Source organism: Oryctolagus cuniculus, chromosome 10 (assembly GCF_051225735.1).
Source record: "Oryctolagus cuniculus isolate XC-2025 breed Fujian yellow rabbit chromosome 10, ASM5122573v1, whole genome shotgun sequence".
Lineage (NCBI taxonomy): Eukaryota > Metazoa > Chordata > Mammalia > Lagomorpha > Leporidae > Oryctolagus > Oryctolagus cuniculus.
In genome coordinates this window covers 103003880-103017447 of record NC_142876.1, presented here as the reverse complement: position 1 = coordinate 103017447, position 13568 = coordinate 103003880, and the positions used below count along the sequence as shown (strand labels likewise).

General features: G+C 42.9%; 1 protein-coding gene across 7 annotated transcripts in view; it reads right to left on the bottom strand.

Annotated features, from left to right (window-relative positions):
* SETD2 (SET domain containing 2, histone lysine methyltransferase) overlaps window positions 1-13568 on the bottom strand; it is a 117310-nt gene that overhangs the window by 98428 nt on the left and 5314 nt on the right. Inside the window, exon 1 of one of the 7 annotated variants that reach the window (XM_089306396.1) lies at window positions 4106-4176. The exons of the other annotated variants lie outside the window; for them this stretch is intronic. The gene's annotated coding sequence lies outside the window, so the exon portion shown is untranslated. Of the gene's footprint in view, window positions 1-4105; window positions 4177-13568 lie in introns of those variants that run through there. 7 annotated transcript variants of the gene reach the window in all.

Below are 13568 nucleotides of genomic sequence, written 5' to 3'. Positions count from 1 at the left end.
CCTTTGCTCTTTTAATGAAATTATGGGGCTGGCACCGTGGCATAGCAGGTTAATCCTCCACCTGCGGCGCCAGCATCCCATATGGGTGCCAGTTCTAGTCTTGGCTGCTCCTCTTCCAATCCAGCTCTCTGCTATGGCCTGGAAAAGCAGTGGAAGATGGCCCGGGTGCTTGGGCCCCTGCACCCGCATGGGGGACAGGAGGAAGCTCCTGGCTCCTGGCTTCAGATCAGCTCAGCTCCAACCTTTTCAGCCATTTGGGGAGTGAATTAACAGAGAGAAGACCTCTCTCTGTCTCTTCCTCTCACTGCCTGTAACTCTACCTCTCAAATAAATTTTAAAAAATCTTGTATTATGTATTAGCTGTTACACAGAACTGAGACCATGAGTAAAAACTTTCAGAGAAGCATAGCCTGACTGAATGTTCTAGCAAATTTATCTGCTTAGACCAGAGGGGCTGTATCACAAGGAGGCAAAGTAACTCAAGTGTTCACAACAGTCCTGATGATATGTCAGTATTACAGCATCAACTCCTACACTAGACACAAGAAATCATGGGCTGCTGTTGATGTTTTCAATTTACGGCTAGATTGTTTTATGAAGAAAATATTTCTAAAAATAACCTAAACAATATGAAATATAAAGAAAGATGTATGAGGTAATAACTTGACCCAAAATACTTAAAATCAATTTCAGGCAATAATGTACTCATACACATAATTGTATATGGTATCTTTATGGCTAAGTGATTAATGGAACAACTGAAACTAACACTAAGCATCTGAGGAAAATGGCTCATTATAATCAGCCTGTAGCATACATGATCATCTAATGTTTAAGTTGTATTTATCTTGTATTTTACCAGACTGAGTATTTATGCTAGACTTCTAGTCCCCACTCTCTTACCCACATTAAACAGAAACACAAAAATATAATATGGTCAGTTCTTTCATACTGTTATAGTCTTTCATGCAAATTAGCTCTCAAAAAACAATCTTCAGAATAAAGAAAATGAAAATAAAACCCTCAGGGCTGGTGCTATGGCATAGTGAGTTAAGTCACTGCCTGCAACACCAACATCTCAGATGGGTGCCGGCTCATGTCCCAGATGCTCCACTTTCAATCTAGCTCTCTGCTAATGACCTAGGAAAACAGTGGAGAATGGCCCAAGTGCTTGCATCCTGTCTCCCAAGTGGGAGACCCAGATGAAGCTCCTAACTTCAGCCTGGCTGAAGTCTGGCTGTTGGCCACTTGGGCATTGACCCAGCAGATGGAAGACCTCTGTCTCTCCCTCTAACTTTCAAATACACAAATAAACCTTTTAAAATAAGTAAATAAATAAATCCCACAATGTGATGAAACGTGGAGACAAAAAAGGTAAGTTATCTCCTTTTATACACAAAGATGGTAATTCCAAATCTCTCTACTTCATAAATACTTCCTTTGCTATGTTAAAGATACTGCAAAAATACTTTTACTTTTTCGTGTTTCACAAGCGAGACTTTTTCTTCTGTCATAAAGAAAAGGGGATTGTTCTGGTGCAGCAGGTTAAGCCTCCACTTGCAATGCCGACATCCCACATCCAAGCACTGGTTTCAGTCTTGGTTATTCTGCTTCTGATCCAGTTCACAACTAATGTGCCTGAGAAAGTAGTGGAATGGGCCCCTGTCACCCATGCGGGAGACCAGGGTGGGGTTCCTGGCTCCCAGCTTTGGCCTGGCCCAGACCTGATTGTTGCAGTCATTCATGGAGTGAACTAGTAAACTCATCTCTCTCTGTGTCACTCTACCTTTCAAATAAACAAATATTAAAAGTATATACATGGACTATTTTCTATTTTAGTAACAGAGCAAATACAGCAATTCCAGACCAAAATTAAAAACCAGTGGAAAGAAATGAAGTAAAATTCTCCTGAAGAAAAAATGTTTAAATGCAAAGATAAGCCATTTTTAATTTTCTGGTTTTTGTGAAGACAAAGTATTTTAAACTGCAATTAATGTTTAGAATATAGAAATGCTTCTGGTCAACTAACACACAAATAGGGCAAAACCCATACCATTAGAAAACACACACACACACACATTTTTCCAAAACAAAGCCAAGCATAATATAGAAGAATAAACACCAACGCACTAAGAACACCACCATTTCAAGAACATTCACCATTTCAGAAAAAGAAAATAAGGTTAAAATAAAGTTCACAAATGTCCACCCATGTACTAGGGTAAGAATAGAAGAGTCTAAATGTCCATGAAATGAGTAGCTGAATAACTTCAGGATATCCATTCCCTGGAGTACTGTATAGCTTCAAAAAGTAATGATGAATATCTCTATATAATGGTACTTCAAAAAGTTTGTGGAAAATACAAATTATGAAAATTATGGATTTCAAATTCTTTTGTACAAAAATAAACGCTTATTAATTCCATTTTCCCATGAACTCTAAAGTACACTCCTGCTCTGAAATGATCTCCAGAATGTATTAACAAAAAAAATCAAGACACAAAACAATATATTTAGTATGTTTTTTTTTTTTTTTTTTTGTCAAGAGGAGTGAAGGAAACATATTTGCTTTATTTTCAAAATCCAAGACTCAGACAAAATGAAACATAATGGCTACATATCAAAGGAAATGGGGAAGGGAGAACAGGGATGAAAGATACACCTCTTTGAACATCCTTTTATTGCAGGGACTAAGAAATGATGTAAAATGTATTTTCTTAGGAAGAAACAATTTATAAAAATTGAAATAAAACTATCAAAAAATGTATCAAGTAAGTGATCAGTCAAGAAAAGTTACATTAAAACCAATCTATTATGACCACATATCTCTTATTGAATAGTCATAGCCTAGGAGCAAAAAACAAATTCTTAAGCTGCATTTAGTAGTCTTAACTATCAAAACAATATGGATAGAGATCAGTGTTGTGGCTTAGCAGTTTAAGCCATGGCTTTCAACAACGACATTCTATATCAATGAGTGCCAACTGCTCCACTTCGGAAACAGCTCCCTGTTAATGCATCTGGAAAGGCACTAGATCATGGTCTAAGTCCTTGGGCCCCTGTCACCCAGCTGTTGCAGCCATTTGGGAAGTGAACAAGGGTATGGAAGGCATATCTCTAGCTGTCTCTCTAACTCTACTTTTCAAATAAACAAATCTTAAAAAGAAATATGGGTATTAATAAAAATCTTATATATAAAACAAATAAGTTAATGTCATGAGGAACCAAAGCCTTCAGTATAAAAGAGAAATAAACACTTAAAAAATAAAAGCTCTCTCTACTTAAATATGAATTAGGAAAAAATCAGTATGAACAAGTTTTCTTTTTCTAAAAAATACATATATTGGGGCTTGCACTGTGGCATAGTGGGTTAAGCCACCACCTGCAGTGCCGACATCCCACATGGGCACAGTTTGAGACCCGGCTAATCCACTTCTGATCCAGCTCTCTGCTATGGCCTGGGAAAGCAGTAGAAGATGGCCCAAGTCCTTGGGCCCCTGCACCCACGTGAGAGACCCGGAAGAAGCTCCTGGCTTCAGATTAGCACAGCTCCAGCCACTGCAGCCAATTGGGGAGTGAACCAGCAGATGGAAGACCTCTCTCTCTGCCTCTCCTCTCTGTGTAATTCCGACTTTCAAATAAAATAAATAAATCTTTTTTTTTTTTTAAATATATTCTAATTCTAGCCAGTGAAACAGGCTAGAAGCATTTACAATCCACTAACAATGAGTGGTATGACTAACGTCTATATTGTAATCTGTAAAAACCATTTTCATTACAAGGATCCAAGGCTTACAAGAAAAAGAATTTACTCCAGGACTGAGGTAGGAGGTACATAAATGAGCTACGGCCAATGAAGTTATCAAAGATTACCAGGATCATGCAAAAGGACATAGAAGTCAATCTGAAAGGCTTCTACTGGTCAAAGATGAAGCAGTTGAACAGTAGGAACAAAACTGAGTTGTATGTATTCAGACACAGCATATAAATAAATGAATTTTAAATATCCATATTGGCCACCTTTGGAGGTTAGACTGTCAATAATTGGACATTATATTATTATCTGAAAAATTGACAAAGGAAAAGAATCCAGTATATTTCCTACCTTGCCTGCAAGAACTGTACTTCTGGGCAATCAAACAGTTGGTAATAGTTCTTCTTTACAGAAGAATTTCAGCTAATAATAAATGCAGAAGGAATGAAATTAGAAAAAACACTATTTATGATTCCTATGGAATGGATCTAGGCAACAATCACCAATGAAGCTAAAACCAGTAGGTGTTATGAACGTCAAGTTGACTACACCAGAACCTATTGATCAATTTTAACATCAATAAAAACTTAAGGCAACTTAATATGTGCCTTGGAATATGGTGTAACAGGTATCCAATAAACTGCCTGCAAGTGATGAAGGTGGGAATCTGATATAATCACCATTTTCCAAAAATATTAGCAAAGAAAAAAACATGTTAGAAGATATCATAGGGGCCGGCACTGTGCCGTAGTAGTCCAAGCCTCTGTCTTCAGCGCCAGGATCCCATACAGATGCCAGTTCCAGTCCCTGCTGCTCTACTTCCTATCCGGCTCCCTGCTAATGCACCTGGGAAAGCAGTACAAGATGGCTCAGGTGTTTGCGCCCCTACACCAACATGGGACACCCAGAAAAAGCTCCTGGCTCCTGGCTTCGGTTCAGCTCAACTCTGGCCATTTGGGGAGTGAACCAGTGGATGGAAGACCTTTCTCTCTGTCTCTCCCTTTGTCTGTAACTCTACCCCTGAGGTAGAGTTACAACCTCTCACAACAGTGAGTGGTTGAAGGAAGGGGTACTCAAAGCCAGCAGCCAGTAATTCAATCCAAGCCTCCCACCTGAGTGGCAGAAATAAATAAATATATAATTTTTTAAAGACCAAAAAAGACACCATAGGATGTATACAGTCAACAAATGGAATGAAAGGACAATGGACAATTGTAGTGGCTGACATTGTGGCACAGTGGGTAAAGCCCCCACCTGCAATGCTAGCATCCCATATGAGCACTGGTTCAACTCTAGGCTGCTTTACTTCTAATCCAGCTCCTTGCTAATGCACCTGGGAATGCAGCAGAAGACGGCCCAAATAATGCTTGGGACACCTATATCCCATATTGGAGTGCCCAGTTGGAGTCCCAGCTCCACTTCTCACTCAGCTTCCTGCTACTACTGTGCACCCTGGAAAGCAGAAGGAATTGCCTCAAGAAATTGAGTCCATGCCACTCATGGGGGGAGACCTGGGCTTGGACCTGGCCCAGCCCTAGCTGATGTAGACATCTGGAGCATCAATCAGCAGATCAAAGATTTCTCCCCTTCAAATAAAAGAAATCTGGTTCCAATTTTGATTCATAGATAACAAATTCTAGACATGAAATGTCACCTAAAACAAAAAGCTTTAAGTATTATTATCTGCCCTACTAGTCTTTTTCATTTCTTTAAGTTTCCTCATAATTAAATATTAACAGTATAGAACTGTATATTCATATAATATGCCCAGATAATAAAGCTAGCTAATCTATACAAACTAATTTTATCTGAATATATATATATATATATATCCCACTTTTACGATATATCAAATGTTGTATTATACCAGAACTTAAGAAAATGCAACTGGACTATAGCACTGTCAAGTTCCTAATCACTTCAAAGAAAGAAATTAAGTACCATTGATCGCTCACTGGAGAAAACCAAATCTTGTGTTCTATGACAAAGAACTATTATTACCAGCAGACAATGCAAATGGACCATTCACAGAAACAACAACAAAAAAAATACCCAGGACAGACTATGATTTGGAATTAACAATGGTATATAGGGGCCGGCGTCATGGCTCACTTGGTTAATCCTCCGCCTGCGGCACCAGCATCCCATATGGGTGCCAGGTTCTAGTCCTGGTTGCTCCTCTTCCAGTCCAGCTCTCTGCTGTGGCCCAGGAAGGCGGTGGAGGATGGGCCAAGTGCTTGGGCCCCTACATCCACATGGGAGACTGGGAGCAGGCGCCTGGCTCCTGGCTTCGGATCGGCGAGACGCCGGCCATGGCAGCCATTTGGGGGGTGTACCACAGGAGGGAAGACCTTTCTGTCTCTCTTTCACACTAACTCTACCTGTCAAATTAAAAAAAAAAAAAAAAAAGGAATATAACAAAGGTGGAGTTAGGAGATAAGAAGTGGAGAAAGACTGAGGACAGTAACAAAGGTATGGAACAGCCTCAAGAGGAATGGGGAATTAACATTGCTAGTCTTCAGGCCACTAAAAAGTTTCCACTTAGTCACAAGTACCAAAATTAAGCATAGAGTTTTTTTGGTTTTTGTTTTTTTGGGACAGGCACAGTTAGACAGTGAGAGAGAGAGAGAGAGAGACAAAGGTCTTCCTTTTTCCGTTGGTTCACCCGCCAAGTGGCCACTACGGCCAGCGCGCTGCACCGATCAGAAGCCAGGAGCCAGGTGCTTCCTCCTGGTCTCCTGTGCGGGTGCAGGTGCAGAGCCCAAGGACCTGGGTCATCCTCCACTGCACTCCCAGGCCACAGCAGAGAGCTGGACTGGAAGAGGAGCAACCAAGACAGAATCCGGTGCCCCGACCGGGACTAGAACCTGGGGTGCGGGAGCCTCAGGCGGAGGATTAGCCAAGTGAGCCGCGGCGCCGGCCTTTTTTTCTTTTTTTTTTAAGATTTATTTATTTGAAAGGCAGAGTTGCAGAGGCAGACAAAGAGACAGAGAAAAGAGAGGTCTTCCATCCACTGGTTCACTCCCCAGATGGCTGCAACTCATTCAGTCCTCCCCCTCCTTTCTTATTGGAGAGACTCAGGTTGGAGGGGCTAGGGAGGGGATGCTCACACTAGCTCCTATCCACTGATTCACTCCCCAAAAACCCACAACAGTGAGTGGTTGAAGGAAGTGGTACTCAAAGCCAGGAGCCAATAATTCAATCCAAGCCTCCCACCTGAGTGGCAGAAACCCAATCCCTTGAGTCATCACCACTGCCTCCCAGAAGTTGGAATTAGAAGCAGGAGTCAAGTATCCAACACAAGCACTGTGATGTGGCAATGTCCTAACCAGTGGCTTAACTGTAGGTCAAATGCCTACACTCATATTCATTTGTGTATATACATGTGTATAGTTTTACTCAGTTTTATTCCACGTATAGATTTGTGTAAAACCACCAACACGAATCAATATATAACATTTTATCAGTGGATTTACTTTAAAAGATTTATTTATTTTTAAAGAGTTATAGAGAGAAAAAGTGAAAGGTCTTCCACCCACTGGTTCACTCCCCAAATGGCCTCAATGGCCAGAATTGAGCCTGGCTCCTGGCTTCGGATCGGTACAGCGCCAGCTGTAGTAGCAGCCATTTGGTGGGTGAACCAACGGAAAAGGAAGACCTTTCTCTCTCTCTAACTCTGCCTGTCAAAAAAAAAAAAAAAAAACTTATTTAGGCCGGCGCCGTGGCTCACTAGGCTAATCCTCTGCCTTGCGGCTCCAGCACACCGGGTTCTAGTCCCGGTCAGGGCGCCGGATTCTGTCCCAGTTGCCCCTCTTCCAGGCCAGCTCTCTGCTGTGGCCAGGGAGTGCAGTGGAGGATGGCCCAAATACTTGGGCCCCGCACCCCATGGGAGACCAGGATAAGTACCTGGCTCCTGCCATCGGATCAGCGTGGTGCACTGGCCGCAGCGCACCAGCCGTGGCGGCCATTGGAGGGTGAACCAACGGCAAAAGGAAGACCTTTCTCTCTGTCTGTCTCTCACTATCCACTCTGCCTGTCACAAAAAACCCTTATTTGGAGAAACAGTGATCATGAAAATAAAAATACTTAAGCAATGGGTACATTTCACAACAGCACCTAACAAAAAATTTGCAACAAGCATATGCACAGCTGAAAAAATGTCTAACACAGTAAAGTTCGAACTCCTTATTCTTATTCTCTGACACTACCATTATCTTCTCTTACAAAGTATTTCAAGAAAGAATGGCATCAAGTATTTTTTTGGTAGTCTTGTTGTCTCCCTAAGGTACATGAGTAAATACCATAATTGGGCAAACTTTATATTCAATCACTTCTGTTTCAACGTGTTCTCCTTTAGCCAGTAATATTACTTTCTTACAAACTGTTAGTCTGCCTAAAAGATCGTATACAGGATACTTCTCATAACTAAGAAAATTATTTTCCGGCCGGCGCCACGGCTCACTAGGCTAATCCTCCGCCCTGTGGCGCCGGCACAGCGGGTTCTAGTCCCGGTCGGGGCGCAAGATTCTGTCCTGGTTGCCCCTCTTCCAGGCCAGCTCTCTGCTGTGGCCAGGGAGTGCAGTGGAGGATGGCCTAAGTACTTGGGCCCTGCACCCCATGGGAGACCAGGATCAGCACCTGGCTCCTGCCATCGGATCAGCGCGGTGCACCGGCCGCAGCGGCCATTGGAGGGTGAACCAATGGCAAAGGAAGACCTTTCTCTCTGTCTCTCTCTCTCACTGTCCACTCTGCCTGTCAAAAAAAAAAAAAAAAAGAAAATTATTTTCCTACATAATTATGCAACAAAATTTTTGCTGTTTTAATTTTTTTAATGGACCTGGTAAACTGAAGTTTAAAGAGTATACCTATGGGGCACCGTCTGCAGTGCCAGCATCCCATAAGGGCACTGGTTCAAGTCCCAGCTGTTAGACTTGGAATCCAGCTCCCAGCTAATCCTCCTGAAAAAGCAGAAAATGGCCCAAGTACTTAGGCCCCTACACTATCACATGAGGACTCAGATGGAATTCCAGGCTCCTGGCTTCAGCCTGGCACAGCACCAGCCATTGAGGCCATTTTGAGAGTGAACTTGTGGATAGAAGATCTGTCTCTCCCTCTCTGTGTAACTCTTTCAAATAAATAAATAAATATTTAAAAAAAAATTACTTGACTTGGTTATCTAAGAGAATGCTTGTTCTCAGATAATACTTTGAAATATTTAACAGAGAAGGGTCATGATGTCTGCAACTAACCCTCAAAAGGTTCAGGCAAAAATAAGTAAAAAATGTTTTTAATATAGAAAGACAACACAAATAATGCAAAATTCCAATGACTAGTTAACTAGATTAAATGTATATGGGAATCATTTTGTATTATTCTTCCAACTTCCCTGCAAGTTGGAATGTTTTCAAAATAAAATTTTCAAAACTAGATCTTAGGGCATGTGTTTACACTAACAGTTAAGATGCCTGTATCTCATTTCAGAGTACATACTTCAATACCCAGTTCCAGCTTCTGACTACAACTTCCTGTTAATGCAGACTCCCAGGGAGGCAACAGTGATAGCTCGAGTGACTGGATCTCTGCCAACTCTATGGAACACCTGGATGGAGTCCCTAGCTTCTGTTGCAGGTATTCAAAAAGTGAACCAATAGGTAGACCCTCTCTATATCTGTCTCTGCTTCTCAAGTTAAAAAAAAAAAGAATGGTGCTCTCTCAGAAAAACAAAGAATTCTAAACTTGATTTTCAGTGACTCTAGGTGTATATTGGTGGTTTGTTTTTTTTTTTTTTTTTCAGTTTTTTCATTTTATTTGGAAGGCAGAAAGAGTTCCTCCTTCTGCCAATTCACTCCCTCACATGCCCATAATAGCCAGAGGCCCAGAACTTAAATGGAGCCTTTCATGTGGATGGCAGGGAATCAAATACTTGCACCATCATTTGCTACCTCCAAGGGTGTGCATCAGCAGGAAGCTGGATCAAAAGCAGAGGCAGAGGCCAGCACTGTGGCATAATGGGCTAAGCCACTGCCTGCGATGCCAGCACACCATGTGAGCACAGGTTCGAGTCCTAACTGCTCCACTCCCTGCTAACGTGCCTAGGAAGGCAGCAGAGGATCGCCCAAGTGCTTGGGTACCTGCACCCACATGGGAGACCCAGAAGCAGCTCTTGGCTCCTGGCTTCAGCCTGGCCCAGCCCCAGTCATTTGGGGAGTGAACCAGTGGATGGAAGATTGTCTCTGTAGCTCTGCCTTTCAAATAAATTAAATTTAATCTTTAAAAAAGAAAAGAAAAGAAAAACAAAGGCAGGAATGAAACCCCAGCACTCCAGTATGGGATGCAGAAGTCCCAATAAGCATGTTAATCGCCAGAGTAAACCACCACCACATAAACGGCATAGTTTCTAACATAGATTGTCTCTCAGGGTCCTACAATAATAATTCTTAATGCATTACGAAATAAAATACTTTATAGATACTCTTGGAAGAAATTAACAGAAATGAAGCTTTTAAATTCTCTAATCCAAGCTATCTTGTCATCCAGCATGACTATTACAGCTTCTCTGTAAAAACTAACAGGATTGATAGAACACTGAATGTTAGGGTAAAGAAAAATTATTACATTGGGGCCAGTGTTGTGGCAAAGCAGGTTAAGCCAATGACTGTAACACCGGCATCCTGTATCGGAACACTGATTCAAATCCCAGCTGCTCCAATTCCAATTCAGTTCCCTGCCAAAGCACCTCAAAAAGACGCAAAAAGATGAACCAAGTGATTGGGCCCCTGCCAACTATATGAGAGATCCAGAGAGAGTCCCAGGCTCCGGGCTCTGGCCTGGCTTAGCCCCACCTATTGTGGCTATTCGGGGGAGTGAACCAGTGCATGGAAGAGCTCTTTTTCTGTCTCTCCCTTTCTTTCATTTCGCCTTTCAAGTAATCATATAAAAATTATTACAAATATCTGTTAAAGAATAAAGTGTAGGGCCTGGTGTTGCAGAGCAGTGGGTTGGGCCAGTGCCTGTGACACTGGCATCCCATATGGGCACCAGTGCATGTCTTGGCTGCTCCACTTCCGATTCAGCTACCTGCTAATGTGCCTGAGAAAGCAACAGAAGATGGCTCAAGTGTTTGGGCCCCAGCCATCCCTGTTGGAGACCTGGATGGAGCTTCTGACGCATGGCCCAGACCTGGCTATTCCAGCCATTTGGGGAGCCAGCAGATGGAGGATCTCTATCTCTTTCCCCGTCTCTCTGACTTATTTATTTGAAAGGCAGAGTTACAATCTTTTTAAAAAAATACTTGCTCGGCCAGCACCATGGCTCAATAGGCTAATCCTCCACCAGCACCCGGGGTTCTAGTCCCGGTCAGGATGCCGGATTCTGTCCCGGTTGCCTCTCTTCCAGACCAGCTCTCTGCTATGGCCTGGGAGTGCAGTGGAGGATGGCCCAAGTGCTTGGGCCCTACACCCGCATGGGAGACCAGGAGGAAGCTCCTGGCTCCTGGCTTCAGATCAGCACGGTGCGTCGGCCGCAGTGCGCGGGCCACGGTGGCCATTGTGGGGTAAACCAACGGAAAAGGACCTTTCTGTCTCTCTCACTGTCCACTCTGCCTGTCAAAAGAAAAAAAAAAACTTTCTTGATGTATTTCTAGTGACATCATAAAAAAAATGGTCTTCCTGAAATTTCTATAGAACAGGCAAGAACAAGGAGGAACATGAATACTGAAGAGGTATACCCTATTTTAATTACTCGACTATTTCATCACACCTTCCACATTTATCAGGAAAACCTTCAAATTCTATTTTGCTCTCCCATGTACTTCAGTAGCCTGAAGAGAGCACTCTGGCCTGTGGAACCATACCTCAATCACTATAAAGCAATACCCTGGGGCCAGCATTGTGATATAGCCAATTGCTGTCCAGCTGCCCCACTCTGAATCCAGCTCCCCGCTAATGGCCCTGGCCCATGTGAGAGACTAGATGAAGACCCTAGCTTCGGCCTAGCCAAATCCCAAGCACTGCAGCCATTTGGTAGGTGAGTCAGCAGATGGAAAAAAAATCCCTCTAACGCTTTCAAACAAACAAACAAAAAAAAGCTATTCCGTGTCTCCTTTATATACCTCCATCACTACAAACACTACAAAGCTATTCACTTTTCTCTTATATACAAAGATTCTAATTCATGAAATGGCAGCAAAGCTATAAAGGTCCAGATGGTATATAGAACCCTGTGACAGGGCTAGTGTTGGGGCATAGTAGGTTAAGTATTCCAGTACCAGTATCCTATGTGGCACCAGTTCAAGTCCCAGCTGCTCCACCTTCAGATCCAGCTCCCTGCTAAAATGCCAGGGAAAGTAGCAGAGGATGGCCCAAGTGTTTGGGCTCCTGCCACCCACGTGGGAGAAGCTTCTGCCTCCTGGCTTAAGCCTGGCCAAGTCTTGGCTATTGTGGTCATTTAGGAAGTGAACTAGCAGAGGGAAGATCTTTCTCTGCCTCTCCCCTCGTCTCTCTCTGTAACTCTGCCTTTCAATTATTACAGAGAAGGAGAGGCAGAGAGAGAGAAAGAGGTCTTTCCACCACCAATTAGCCATAACAGCTGGAGCTGTGCTGATCCAAAGCCAGGAGCCTCCTCCAGGTCTCCCACACGGGTGCAGAGGCTCCTCCAATGCCCTCCCAGGCCACAGAAGAGAGCTGGATTGGAAGTGGAGCAGCCGAGACACAAACTGGCGCCCATATGGGATGCCAGCACTGCAGGTGGCGGCTTTACCCACTATGCCACAGCGCCAGCCCCTCAGTTGGTTTCTTATACACCTCCATCTCCATGCCAAATAAGATGAATTAGGAGAATCTGACTATCCTGTTTTACATTTGAATGTGATGGAATATTATTGTTTAGTTACTAGGCTTGCTTTCTGTTAAATTCAACAAATCATAGCACCTTGAATATACTGTTCTCTCTAGTTGTATCTTTTCAGTCAATAGTAATAAGAGAATTAACACTGTCCTAATTCTTAAATCTTCAGGGCCTGGTATTATGGTGTAGCAGGTAAAGCTTCCACCTGTGATACTAGTATCCCATATGGGTGGCAGTCTCAGATGCTCTACTTCCGATCCAACTCTCTGCTAACATGCCTCGGAGAAGTAAAGATGCCACCAGTGTCTGGGCCCCTGCGACTCATATGGGAGATTAGAAGCTGCTCCTGGCTTCTGCCTGACCCAGCTCCAGCTGTTTTAGCCATCTAGGGAGTGAACCAGCAGATAGGGGATCTCTATCTGCATCTCTCCCTTTCTCTCCATGGCTTTCAAATAAACAGAAATGTTAAAAAAGATCTTCATATAACCCTTTGCAGAACAACTTATCACAATCCCCACTTTATAAATAAGGACATCAAGTCACAAATTAAGAAGCCTGCCCAAATTCATCAAGTTATTAAGTAAAAAAGTAAAGATTTCCCAATGCTGGGATTCTATCTGGGTAGTCATGGGCCAGTGCAGCCATTTGAGGAGTGAACAAACAGATGGAGGATCTCTCTTTCACTGTAACTCTACCTTTCAAATAAATAAATCTTCAAATAAATAAACCAGGAGTTTTGGCTCCAGGACCCAGGGGTTTAATTCTTGTGTGCCCTAGACCACTTTGGCAGTTTAATGTAGTGTAAAGATTCTCCCATAGCCTAAGATTTTTAGATGCATAAGGGGCCTGCATTGTGGTGCAGGTCAAGCAGCCACTTGGAGTGCCAGCAGCACATCTTAGTGCCAATTCAAGTCCTAGCTGCTCCATTTCCAATCAAGCTCCCTACTAATGTACCTAGGAAAGCAACAGA